Source organism: Leopardus geoffroyi, chromosome E3 (assembly GCF_018350155.1).
Source record: "Leopardus geoffroyi isolate Oge1 chromosome E3, O.geoffroyi_Oge1_pat1.0, whole genome shotgun sequence".
Lineage (NCBI taxonomy): Eukaryota > Metazoa > Chordata > Mammalia > Carnivora > Felidae > Leopardus > Leopardus geoffroyi.
In genome coordinates this window covers 14640484-14654193 of record NC_059340.1, presented here as the reverse complement: position 1 = coordinate 14654193, position 13710 = coordinate 14640484, and the positions used below count along the sequence as shown (strand labels likewise).

The window sequence follows — 13710 nt, the reverse complement described above, 5'->3', positions numbered from 1 at the left end:
AACGGTTATTGGTTGATATCTTAATTTGAACACTTAGCAGAATTTGATTGGTTCCCGCCTTTAGTTCAAACCACAACTGGGGTGTGGGTGTCTTAATGATTGGCCAAGAATACGCGGTTGCTCCAAGCAGTTGTACAGAAGCGGAACAAGCTGGTTAAGCAAGCTAAGTTTGTTTTTCACAGACCAGGATGACTAGGCAAACAGTTTGCCCAGGTCTCTCAGTTATGCCCAGGATTCGTGATCCCCAAAGACCACCAGGGAGCCGAGTCCGATGCAAAAGCAAAAGAGCCTTTATTCGAGCTAGCTTGAGCTCAATCCCCTACCTGCACCGACGCAGCGGTGAGATACCGGGGAGAGAGAGCGAGTTTCAAGAGCACAAAGATTTTATAGGGATCTAGGGGCAGTTGGTGAGGTAATGGCTGTGGCCTCAGCTGATTGGCTGGGGAAGGGTCGGAGTCCTGTTACGTAGATCGCTGGGCGTGTTTTGATCAGGAAGTTTGAAGGGGTGAGTGGGAGGTTACTCAAGGGGAGGAGGCGTGGTCTAGGTGAAGGACACAGAACAAGATAGAGTCCGCCGGCGTAGGCCCGCCCTTTCAAATGGTAGCAGAAGAAGACACCCCAAGAAATCAGTGGAGCCAGTGCCCCAGAGCCTGGAAGAACTGGCCATTCCTTCCTTCCCAGGAGCCGAGAATATAGCCCTGGTTGCTGTGATTTCTTTACTGCAAGGATGCTCGAAATCAATAAAGGCGATCATTGTATTTACTGCCTATGTGGTTGAACTGCATCCATTCAGGCTACGTAGGCAAGGTCAGCCTGAATTAGTTAGAGATATCTCATTACGTAGGCATTTTCAGGGTATGGCGTTTTATCATGGTATTTCACCGGATTTTTGTGTATCTAGGTAATTGGAATTAGCTGCTACTTCTAAAAAGTGTTTTTAAATGGAAGCTCTGAGACACATTGATAATTAGCATCCTTTTATACCCTCAATTAAACTGCCAAAGTGCCTAGCAGTTTTCTTTCTTCTTAAGTTACTTAAATACAGCCATGTAATTTTATTTACCCGATTTGTTTGCTCAGGCGGTCCCTCTTCAATGACAGTGAAAAGGAAGACTTAGGCTGTACTCCCATCAGATCATCAGACATTGTAAAAATTTGCCACGTCCAAAATTCTTAACGAGGGTTTATAGCATATAAATGCATCTTTGGTTTCAAAAGCCTGCATCTTGAACAAGGAAAAGACACATTTCTTTCTTTTTTTTTTTTCTTTTGTAAAATGTTTAGTCATTTTTGAGAGAGAGCACAAATGGGAGAGGGGCAGAGAGAGAGGAAGACACAGAATCGGAAGCAGGCTCCAGGTTCCAAGCTGTCAGCACAGAGCCCGGCGTGGGGCTCAGACTCAGGAGCTGTGAGATCATGACCTGAGCCGAAGTCGGACGCTCAACCCACGGAGCCCGCGGGCACCTGAAGCAAAAAGACACATTTCTGTTCAAACCACGCAGTGAGTCTGCTATTTACTGGCTCACAGACCCATATCTACTAGTTTATCCATTTTTTTTTTCTGTGGTGCACGCAGCAGAAACAGTAAACTCTTGAAGCAGAATTCAATTTTCAGGAAATGCCTCTGTTAAGCCGTGCAGGGTGGTTTTTTCAAAAGCGCATCGAGCACCTACCTGTGCTGGGTGCTATGAGACCACCAAGCGTCAGCTCTCAAAGGACCCCCCGCCCCCCGCCACCCACTTTGGGGATGGTGTGAGGGGTTCGAAAGGCAAGCATGGTTGTGACCTGCTGGACATCTCCTGGGGCTCAGTGCCGGTGGCACGGTTGGTCTTTTTTAGAGCTGGCATCAGATGACCGTTCCGAGCTGCAAAATCTGGGGAACGAACAAGAGATCGTGAGAGACCACACTCTGGCCACGTGTTTTGCCCGTCTGCAAACCAGCGTCTCCTGACTGCAGCCGAGACAGCCAATGACGCTTGGTTGCCTTACAGGAATCAAATTAGGGGAGTATAAACGCCTTCCAGTCATTGCCAAGCACACATGCCAGTGAAGCTTGAAATCCAAAGCTGTAGAGTCATTAAAATCTGTTAAATTCCCTAAGTTGGAAATTGATGGCTCCCTCCCTGCACACCTTCTAAATCTCGTCTGACAGCTTTGTCTGACATCATTTATCACTCATGACAAAATACTAACAGAGAAGTGGACACGCCTTTTACCAAATTATCACATTTTGGTTCTGTTTTGTTTTTTTTTTTTTTTTTCTGCATGTGTAGAGGTGCCTGAACTTCCTCCCAGCAGACATAAATAGACGAGAAGGTAAAAATGTTCTCCTTTCAGATATCAACCAACACGATTAAAAAAAAACCAAAAAACCCAAACCTTCCATATAATGACTCCCCCTAGAGGCCACGTCACTTGAGGTCTGGTGGGCAAACCACTCTGAAGCCAGATACACACAAAATTGGTTTTCCTCTAGGCACGCAACAGAATGCAAACTCACTACCGAGACGTACCCTGGGAAGTTCAAAACCAGCTGAATGTCAGTGTTAAGCATGGGACCTATGTATCCATGGAAGCCTGAAGGTTTCAGAGAGGCAAGAAAATTCCAGTATTTCAGAGTCCAGATGTGTGGAGGCTGTTCTGTGTCCATCTGTTGGATTCACTTGTAGGTACATTTCACCAATTTTTAGTTAGATTGAACTTAGACAGCTTAACCACTCAGAACCTGCTTCTATACCTGTCCAATGGGGATAATGATATGATACCACTTCCTGAGAGAAATCAGCCCATTTCTCTCACCCCCAGCCTTTGGCAACCCCCCCCCCCACCTACTCAATGAGTTCATCTTTCTTAGATTTCACATAATAGATCATACAGTATTTGTCTTTCTCTGCCTGACTTATTTCCCTTACCATGATGCCCAGCACATTCGTCCGTGTTGTTGAAAATGGCAAGATTTCCTTCTTCTCTGAAAAATATTCCAGTGTATGTTTTCTTTCCCTGTACCTCCACTGAGAGATGCGTAGGTCATTGCCGTGTCTTGGCAACCGTGAACAATAGCAGTGAACATGGAGGTGCAGAGAGCTCCTCGAGAGAGTGGTTTTATTTCCTTTGGGTAGATACCCAGAAGTGGAATTTTTAATGGTAGTTCGGCTTTTAATTTTTTGAAGAACCTCCATACTGTTTTCCGTAGTGGCTGCACTGACATTCCCACCCACAGGGCTGCCTTTTTTCTGCATCCTCCCCAACTCTTGTGATAGCTTGCCTTCTTGGTAATACCCATTCTAACACACATGTGATGATGTCTCATTGTGGTTTTGACTGGCATTTCCTGATGATTAGCAACGTAAGGTAACTTTTCATGCACCTGTTGGCCAATTGTATGTCTTCTTGGGAAAAACTGTCTCCTCAGGTCCTTTGTTTTTGATCTGTTTCTACTGTACCTCCCACTAAACATGCTCATCATTCCCCCATCTTCCGGTCTTCTTTTGTAGCAACTTGTCTGTAATTCCCTGTCCTACCACCCTATTGCTTCTCCCCTCTCTCCCTCAGTTCCTGGTTTGTTTATTACACCTAAAATGCCCTCAGGGTGTTTCTCACCAGTTACTCCTGTCTATTGGGAATTCTGGGTGAACTGACACATGGCACAGCCTTGGAACTTAGGCGTTCAAGCCAGCCTGAAATGAGCTCTCAATTGTGCAGAACCAATTACCCCCAGGTCCCTCGTGCTGATGGAAGTGAGTTTTAAATCGTAGGTCTGGCTGCTTAGCAAAGATTGGGCTTCATCAAATGGGAGAATGCCCGGGTGATGCTGGGTTGAGCTCTTCCGTGACTAAGGAACACTTCTCCTTCTCTGCTTTTTATTGAAAATGTCATGAGCTTTATAGCCTAAGTGTTAAAGCACAAGGACAAAGTGGGAAATTACTTTAACTTCCATTCAGAGTGCTACATTGCGTGTCTATTTCCAGAGGGCACGGAAGGTCAGCTTGCCTTGCAAGAAAAGGGTGTATTTTGCAAATAAGAGTCCTTAAAACTCTAGTAACAATTTTGTGTTTGATTTTGCAAGGGCCGGATACCAGAATAGCCTTAAGAATGCTTACTTTCTACAACCTTTTTATTTGTAACACATTGGGATTATAATATAATTTAATATAATAAATCACAATGATAAGTAAAAAAAAATAATGGTGTTTGCTTGGTCAAAACCAGTTTGTTTCATATTGGAAGGACACTATTTTCTAATAGAATCAATAACTATTAAATCTCGGGATCAGCAGGGAGCAACAATTTATCTAAATGGATCTGTGTATGAGATCCCAACCAAATGATTATCTAACCTGTTTCGTGTTATCTATTGCCAGAAACTCTTTCCTTGGATAATATATCGCATCTTTGCTGTGCTCGGTTAGAAATCTATTCTTTATATTATGCCCCAGTTGGCCCTGGGATAGCCTACACCCATTGATCCCACTCCTGATCCAATAGAATTAATTCACTTCTCTTCTGCCTGAGAAGCTGTAAACTATTTGAAGGCAGCCTTCACATTTGCCCTGCCTTTTCGCTTCTCCAAAATAAACTTCCCTAGTCCTCTCTTTGCTACATAACATCCTATTGACTTTGTCCCTATAATGCTATGTTTGACCCTCATTCCTTACAAATGGAAGCATCCAAAAGTGAATAAGACAAATTTAGGTATTACACGATAGTATGCTTTAACGAGTTAGGATTTTATGGCGTGCACTTTTATTAATGCATAAAAGGAGGAAACACTTCTGTGACTTACTACCTGTCCTATGATGTATTTACTTGACTGTACTGTACCTTGATGAAAAAAATAGTCTCCAAAAAATACACAGATGACATTAAGATAGAAGAATTTGTTAGGAAGAAATCGGGTCAAGAGGAAGAAGAAATCAAATGATGTCAAGGGTAAGATTCATACCCAATACATGGGTGTTCTCAGCTCCCTGCCTTCACAGCTGAGGCAAGCAGGTAACTAATCAGTTGTGATTCACGGTCTCCAAAAGATAACAGCAACCCCGGTACTCAAGAGAAATACAACCGTTTTTGGTATTCAGACATTTCTTCTGTGGCTCCATGTGAAAAGGACATTGGGTGGAATATTTAGATACGTAATTTCCAAAATGCCTTTTAGATGTACAGTTCTATCAATTTTGATAAGCTTATACACTCGTGTAACCACCACCAACAAGAAAGATATAAAATACTTCTATCACCCCCCAAATTTCTCATGCCCCTTTGGACTTGGTTCCCCTAGCCCCAGCCCCTAGCAACTACTGATCTCATCTTACTGTCTACAGTAATGTAGAAATATGACATTTCTATAACATCCTGTAGTCATATAAGATGTAACCTTTTCATCTTTCAAGCTGCAGAATACTTGAGAGGTTCATCTGTGTTGCGTCTGTCCACAGTCTGTTCCTGTTGATTGCCTAGTAATACTCCAGTGCCCTACTCTAGCTTGTGCCCAGTTTGTTTATCCCTTCACCAATTAGTGGACATTTGGGTTATTTCCAGTCTGAAGTGTGTCTTAGGCCATTTGGGCTGCTATCACAAAATATGGTAGCCTGGGGGGGGCTTATCCATAACGGGAGTCTATTGTTCACAATTCTGGAGGTTGGCCGGTCCAAGATCAGGCACCAGCAGAATTGGTTCTGGTAGGGCCTGCTTCCTGGTTCACAGACAGCCATGTGTACCATGTGTTCTCACATGGCGGAAGGAACAAGAGAGCTCCCTCCCCGAGATCTCTTTTATAAGGGCACTAGGCCCATTTGCAAGGATTCAGTCTTCATGACCTAATCACTTCCCAAAGACCCCACCTCCTAACACCACCAACTTGAGGGTTAGGATTTCAACATAGGGATTTGGGGGTGGGGTGGGGCACACGCCTTCAGTCCAGTGCAGAGTAATGATGAATGTGGTTGCTGTTAACACTCATGTACAAGTCTTCATGTGGATGTATGTCTTCATTTTTCTTGCGTAGATACCTAGGTAGGGTGCTGGTGATGTGGTGGGTGTATGTTTTCCAAAGTGATTGTACCCTTTTTAATTCCCACTAGCAATGTCTGAGCATTTCAGTTGCTCTGCATTCTTGCCAACATTTGACATTCTCACCTTTTTTATTCCTTGTTAATTTTAGACACTCTAGTAGGTTTCTGGTGGTAACTTATCATGACTTTTATTAGCTTTCTTTCCACTTGCTTGATGTTCTGTAGTGATATTTATGGTTGTATCAGTTGCCCATCTTTTACTGTATTGACTATTTCCTTATAGTGGAGTTGGAGAGTTCTGTATATATTCTGCACACAAGTTTTTTTTTTTTTAATTTTTTTTTTTTAACATTTATTTATTTTTGAGACAGAGAGAGACAGAGCATGAAGGGGGGGGTGCAGAGAGAGAAGGAGACACAGAATCGGAAGCAGGCTCCAGGCTCTGAGCCATCAGCCCAGAGCCCGACGCGGGGCTCAAACTCGCAGACCGCGAGACCGTGACCTGAGCTGAAGTCGGATGCTTAACCGACTGCGCCACCCAGGCGCCCAAGTTTTTTTTTTTTTAAACAGGTTTTTGTTTGGTAAATATTTATGCCTGATGATGGTTTGTGTTTTCATTGCCTTAACAGTGCTTTTTGAAAAAAGAGGGCTTCCATTTTTGTGAAGTCCAGTTTGTCATATTTGTCTTATGACTCACGTTTTATGTGTTCTACCTAGAAGTCTTTGCTTAACTCAGGGGGGGCCTCCTGCATTTTCTTCTATATGTTTTTCTCATTTTAGGTTTAATATTTTGATTGTATCAGTTTTGAACAGTTTATCCATTGCATTATTGGAATAGACATGTGAATCCATTAAAAAGAGAACTGTTCTTTTTTTAAAAATCCAAGCTAGTTAACATACAGTGTAGTATTGGTTTCAGGGGTAGAATTTAGTGATTCATTGCTTACATATAACACCCAGTGCCCATCCCAACAAATGCCCTTCTTAATGCCCATCACCCATCTAGCCCATCCCCCCACCCTCCTCCCCTCCAGCAGCCCTCAGTTTGTTCTCTGTGTTTAAGAGTTCAAAGAGATTGTTCTTAAACAGTTCTTAATAAAGGTCAAATGACGTTTCGTTAAAGAACATTTCCAGAAACAGCATCTGTTGGGGAAGCTGAACCAAGGACATATCTCAGTTGTTCTGATAGAATCCAGTGGTAGGTTGTATGCATTTTGTTTGTTAATTGTTGTTTCTTTTTTTAAATTTTTACTTATTTTTTAAATTCAAGTGTAATTAACATATAGTGCCACACTAGTTTCAGATGTACAATATAACAATTCAACCACTCCATGCAACACTCAGTGCTCATCATGATAAGTGTATTCTTAAATTTTTTTTAACGTTTATTTATTTTCGAGACAGAGACAGAGACAGAGCATGAGTGGGGGAGGGGCAGAGAGAGAGGGAGACACAGAATCCGAAGCAGGCTCCAGGCTCTGAGCCGTCAGCACAGAGCCCGACACAGGGCTCGAACTCATGAACCGTGAGATCGTGACCTGAGCCGAAGTCAGACGCTTAACCGACTGAGCCACCCAGGTGCCAGACATCATGATAAGTGTATTCTTAATCCCCTTCACCTGTTTCACCCATCCCCCCTGCCACCACCACCACCAACTTCCTGTCTGGCAACCCCCAGTTCTCTGTATTTAAGAGTCTCATTTTTTGTCTCTTTTTTTCTTTGTTAGTTTATTGTTTCTTTTAAATATATATACTTGTTTGATGTCTACTTTTGGTAAGAGCCCAAGTAGGGGAAGGCAGAGAGAGGGGGACAGAGGATCTGAAGCAGACTTTGCACTAACAGCATAGAGCCCATGTGGGGCTTGAACTCCCGAACCCTAAGATCATCACCTGAGCCAAAGTTATTTGCCCAACTGACTGACCCCACCTAGGTGCCTCATAGTTTATTGTTTCTTAACATTAACTCTGAAACCCTCCTTTCTTGAATGGGTTCGATGCCTGGTAAAGATACTCCTGACTCAGGTCAGTAAAATCCTATCTGCAAACGGGAGGAATTTTTTAGTATTGTTTTACAGAAGGTTGGAGGAAAAGAGCACGCACAAATGATTAAGCTTTTCCAAAAGTCGTATCTAAGCAATTAAAGGCACACTTAAAAAAAAAAAACGTGAGCCAGAAGGCATTTCTGTTCTTCCCTGAATCTTCAAAAACTATTTCTACTAACTTGCACCCCAGTGGTATTTTTAAGGTGCTGATTCTGTGTTCAACCCAAATCAATAAAACCATCTGATCCCCTACAGATTACCCCATGCGCTAATTGCATTGGCCAATATTGGAAGCACGGTATCTAAAGACCACCTCATGTAGGATATTGTCTGAGACGCTCAGACTTGGAATGTATACAGAGAAAAACAGGCATACACTTTGAATGCGATGCTCCATAAATTAAATATATTTATGCTTTGGAAGGGAATAAGGAGTTATCCTTTTGAAAATGATATTAATGGTCACAGGATAAAACTAGATAAGGTCATATCCATGGAAACACTTTTTTTTTTTTTTTTTTGGTACCTTTTCATCCATTTCACACACCCTCCCCACCCCTGCCGATCTGTTCTGTGTATTTATGAGTTTAGGGTTCTTTGAGATTCACATACAAGTGCGATCATACAGAATTTGTTTTTGTCTGATGGAAACACTTTTAAGTTGGCTAGGAGCTAGACTGTAAGCTCAGTGTGACTAGGGTCCACATCTTTCTTGTTCATGCTTTTATCCTCGGTTTCTAGCTCAGGGCCTATAACATAGGGAGGATGAAAGGCAGGGAGGGAGGGAGGGAAGAATGAGTAAATATTTCCTCTACTCAGTTCGAAAGTTGCTTGGGCAATCTGTAAGTATTTAATGGTATTAAGTGGGCATATGCCCAGAAATCCCAGGCTAGGTATTCTTCCTAGGGACATTCTCATACAGGACTGTAGAAGGGCATGTGGGAGGATGCTTATTATGATCTGTTTGTGGTACTGAGTTGGAGGAGGTAGCCTAGGTGTCCATCCCTAGGGGAATGGGTGCGTGTGAACAGTATGAAATACTTTGCAACAATCCCGATGCGCATCTCTAACAATGTGGGTAAATCATAAAAATGGATTCTTCAGTCAACAAAGAAACACAATGAGATTCATAGCCTGATACATTTATGTAGTCTAAAACACATGGACAGTTGAATGGATTCTGGAGCCAGAACTCATGGGTCCAAATCCCAGGTTCCACTACTTACTGCTTGTTGTAGCAAGCTACTTTGTTTTTTGGTGCCTCAGTGTTCCCATTTGTAAAATAGCGACACCTCATTGCACTGTTACTCAGATCAGATGAGTTTATGTATGCAAAACATTTAGAACATATGGTAAGTGCTCCAAGAGTATTCTCTATCATAACTATTATTGCAAAAGAACCTGCCTAAAGACATGTATCAAATACCTTAGAGTGGGTGGCAAAGAGGAGAAAGGAAAAAGAGTGGGATTTAGAGATGAAGAAGGGAGGCAGAAAAAAAAGGCAGCAGGTGGGAAAGTTGCTTAGAGCTTACTGTTGGGGCAGGGGACCTTCATTTGTGACACGGGGGAGAGTAAACTTTCCCGGTTTCCCTGGTATCTGAGATTCCAAAACTTCAATACCACTTTCGAATCTTGGATACCTGTGTCTACACCTGTCCTCATTATGGTATTTGAGAATCAAACTTAGATTCCTGCATAAGAATTTATTGTACCTGAATCTTTCACAGTTACTAGCATTTTGAGTAAGTATTGAATTGACGGGAGTTCTGCTCATCTTCTGATTTCACTTTCCCTTACCACTTCGTTACTCTCATTGGGATTTGCTTTATTTCTTTATGTTAATTGTTTCTTTTTTCTTTTTCTTTTTCTTTTTTTTTTTTTTATTTGCTCTGGCAGTCTCTGACAAATCAAGCAGGAGAAGGGAGAGACCCACGTCTGCTGTGGCAGGCTATAGATAAAACTGGTTTTTGTTTTAAGTTTATTTATTTATTTTGAAAGAAAGGAAGAGAGAGCATGCATGCATGAGCCGAGGACGAGCAGAGAGAGAGGGGAGGGAGAGAGAATCCCGAGCAGGCTCAATGTGGGGCTCGATCCCATAACTGTGAGATTGTGACCTGAGCCGAAATCAAGAGTCGGAGGCTTAACTGACTGAGCCACCCAAGCGCCCCAGTAAAACTGTCTTTAAGTGTTTAGCACCGCAGTCTCACCATGGTAAAGGGTTCAAAGGAGGGGACATATTCAGTCTTCCTGTTGTCCAAGAACATCCATCTGGACGTTGGGCACAAGCACAGAGGGGCCAAATATGCCTTGGTCTTGGACAGCTGTTCCCCAACCTAGAAGCGGTGTTGGTAGTGAGGTGTGTTACACGTAATTTGCTTCTACTAACATTAGTTTTTTGTGCATATATGAGTGGATTCGAGTTATTCCAATCACAATTTCCTTCTTTTTTTTTTTTTTAATTTTTTTTTTTCCAACGTTTATTTATTTTTGGGACAGAGAGAGACAGAGCATGAACGGGGGAGGGGCAGAGAGAGAGGGAGACACAGAATCGGAAACAGGCTCCAGGCTCTGAGCCATCAGCCCAGAGCCTGACGCGGGGCTCGAACTCACGGACCGCGAGATCGTGACCTGGCTGAAGTCGGACGCTTAACCGACTGCGCCACCCAGGCGCCCCATACAATTTCCCTCTTTATCACTTGCACTGCTGTATTAGAATTTCATGAAGAAACAGAATGCACCCAGATACAAATGAGGAGGCGTTAATGAAGAGACTGTTTACATAGTGTAGGCAGGTTAAAGGAACAAACAAGAGATTGTGAGGCTCCCCGAGGGTCACACAGATGGAAGGTATTCCCACTCACCCATCAGAAGGTGAACGGGGAAGAAATACCCTGACCTCTCTCTTCTGCTGCCCTCAGATTTCCTGCCATTGTCTCCCATTGGCCTAACTCAACTGGAAGCCAGTCGCAAGGTTGTCTAGGAGATGTACCCCACAGGTGTCGGCTTCCCTGGGCATGGGATAGAGAGGGGGAAGAGAATGGATTGGGGGATGGCAAATGGAGAACTGTCAGAATACCTTTCAATCTTTCTTTCTTCCTTTCTTTCTTTCTTTCTTTGTTTGTTTGTTTCTTTCTTTCTTTGTTTCCTTCTTTCTTCTTCTTTCTTTCTTTCTTTCTTTCTTTCTTTCTTAACAAGGAGAGAAGTTTGGGAATTTTATTTAACAGCACCCATGGGAGTATGGTACAAATGTAAACATAATCTGCTAAGTAGCTTATGCCAGAAAAGAGATTGCAAATTACTGGTCTATGAGGCTGATTCCCAGGGTAGAACTATAGGTAACAATTTCCTCACATGTATTTCATATGCTATCATGGAGCACAACGCAGTTCTATTTATAAATATATTTGGTAGGCAAATTTCCATTAACATTTAAATATCTGTCTTTAAAAGAGAGATCCCCAGGGAATGTAAGCTCCGTATCCAATTCTTTGTCTTCTACGCCATTGTATACCCAGCGTCTAGCACAGAGCCTCCTGGCTCATTGTGAATGAATGAATGGGAAGTGACGCTGATGCACCTTAAATAGTCTAGGTACGGATTCATTGGATCCACATCCAATTCAGGGATAATGATAGTGACTTGGCCGATTGTGTCAAATTCTTTGAAAATAAATGATCTTAATGTCAGGACCAGAGAGTCATGTAGGGACGTGCACCCTGATGGTCAAGTGGAGGGTTGTAACTAAGGTGCACCACATTCAGTTTGCCAAGGAATGGAAAGGAATCAGGACTAGAAATAGGTGCTGGTCCTATGAGCCATGGAGTTTGACCATGGTCCTCTTGTGCTGATATAGAGGTCGGATGGCATTTGTTTCTTGCCTTTGCTGTAAGTATTCACTGCCCATACCCCTCACCCTTCAAAAGTCAGAAATGTAAAAAGTCAAAAGCCTACAATATACAGAGATGTCCTAAACTCTAAATCTCTTTTACACATATAATATTAAAACTTATCAGAAAAAACTGGTATGCTCTTATCCTCATGTGTTGGGAAAGGATTGTTAGTCACTTTTGGTGAACATTCTGAGGATGCTACTAAATCTGATTAAAAAGGAGGCGGGCAAATCATTCAGGTTTCCATTTATCCTAACTTCAGACAATGCCACAGCTTTCCACAGAGTGGGTTGCTTTAGATCGAGCAGCCCATCCTCATCTTTTATGACTTATAGGCCCCCCAGAGTAGAAGCATCTGAAGGGTTAACCCTCATATGAAGGTCACCCATCATAGAGAAAGCCAATATGGATGGTCAGGCAACTTGTAGGGAAGTGACCTGAGGGTCTAATTTCTCAGTCAAGAAGATGCAGCGGGCAATGTCTATTTTGAGGTTGGGTGGGAAACAGAGCCTGTCAAGGTACACGGTGATGGGTCAGGTCAGTTCCAAAGGTTGAGCAAGTTGTCTCAAAGTGCCTTTAGTAGGGGACCACCAGCAGAGGATTGGAGAATCGAGACTATTGTTTTCATGGATTTGGCAATTTCCTAAGATGGGTGGGAGAGTCAAGTCCTCATGAGGAGAAGTCAAAGGGTCTTCCCTTCTCTCCAGAACTGTATATTCCAGGTATCTCTGGGACAACCAATAAGACCCCTGACAAATGGGAAGACTATCCACAGGGGGTCTCACTGAGTTGTTTTCAGATGGGCCGATGAGAGCAGGGTGAGAAGCCCAACTCTAAGTTCACTAATGTCGATCAGGAGGTATAGGACTCTTCCCTCAGACTGACCTCATCCCCACTCTCTGCTGCTGGCTTGTGACTCCTGACAACAGATTACCCCCAATCCAGTGATCCATGCCATGGAAACCACTGATTACAGAATACGCAATTCTCCATGGAAGGCCCGATATGAAAAGCTCCACTGTTCTGGTGGATTTAAGCATCATCTACATGGAAAGGATGCTTATTACCCAGGGGAAAATTAACCTGTGTATTTCCCAAGTCACAAAGATAGGCGTTTTTATTTTAATTTTTTAAATGTTTATTTATTTTGAGAAAGAGGAAGTGTGTACGTGCAAGCAGGGGAGTGGCAGAGAGAGGGAGAGAAAGAGAGAGAGAGAGAGAGAGAGAGAGAGAGAGAGAATCCCAAGGAGGCTCCATGCTGTCAGTGCAGAGCCCGGCACAGAGCTCTCCCACCACCTGTGAGATAAGGACCTGAGCTGAAACCAAGAGTCAACGCTCAACCAACTGACTCACCCAAGACTAGGTGTTTTTAAACAAGTGTCCACAGAAAGGAGAGTGGAGCCGTGGACAGGAGCAAACTGGGGTGTAGCACCAGTGAATTGAGGGGGGGGGGTCAGATGCCTTTATTGTCCCTCTGTATGGTATGGTTTCTCCACCACTTCTATCTCATGGCCTGGCTTGGTTTCCAGGGCAAGAATGAAACAAAGCATATGGCACAAAACAGAAGGTGTAGAAACAGACCCACGTGAAGAATACGATTAGTTCATTTATGGCAATGGAGAGACTACAATGCAGTGAAGGAAAGACGGCCTTTCCAAAGATGTCAACGGGTTACATCTGGGCCCCTATCTTATTCTATAAACAAGTATCAACTCGAAGTAAATGATAAATCTCAATGTGAAAAGTGGAAATAATAAGGCTTCTACG

At 43.0% G+C, this 13710-nt stretch overlaps 1 protein-coding gene across 4 annotated transcripts in view; it reads left to right on the top strand.

The window, feature by feature from the left end:
- Positions 1–13710, top strand: part of CALN1 (calneuron 1) — a 539412-nt gene that overhangs the window by 375015 nt on the left and 150687 nt on the right. The gene's annotated exons all lie outside the window — the stretch shown is intronic.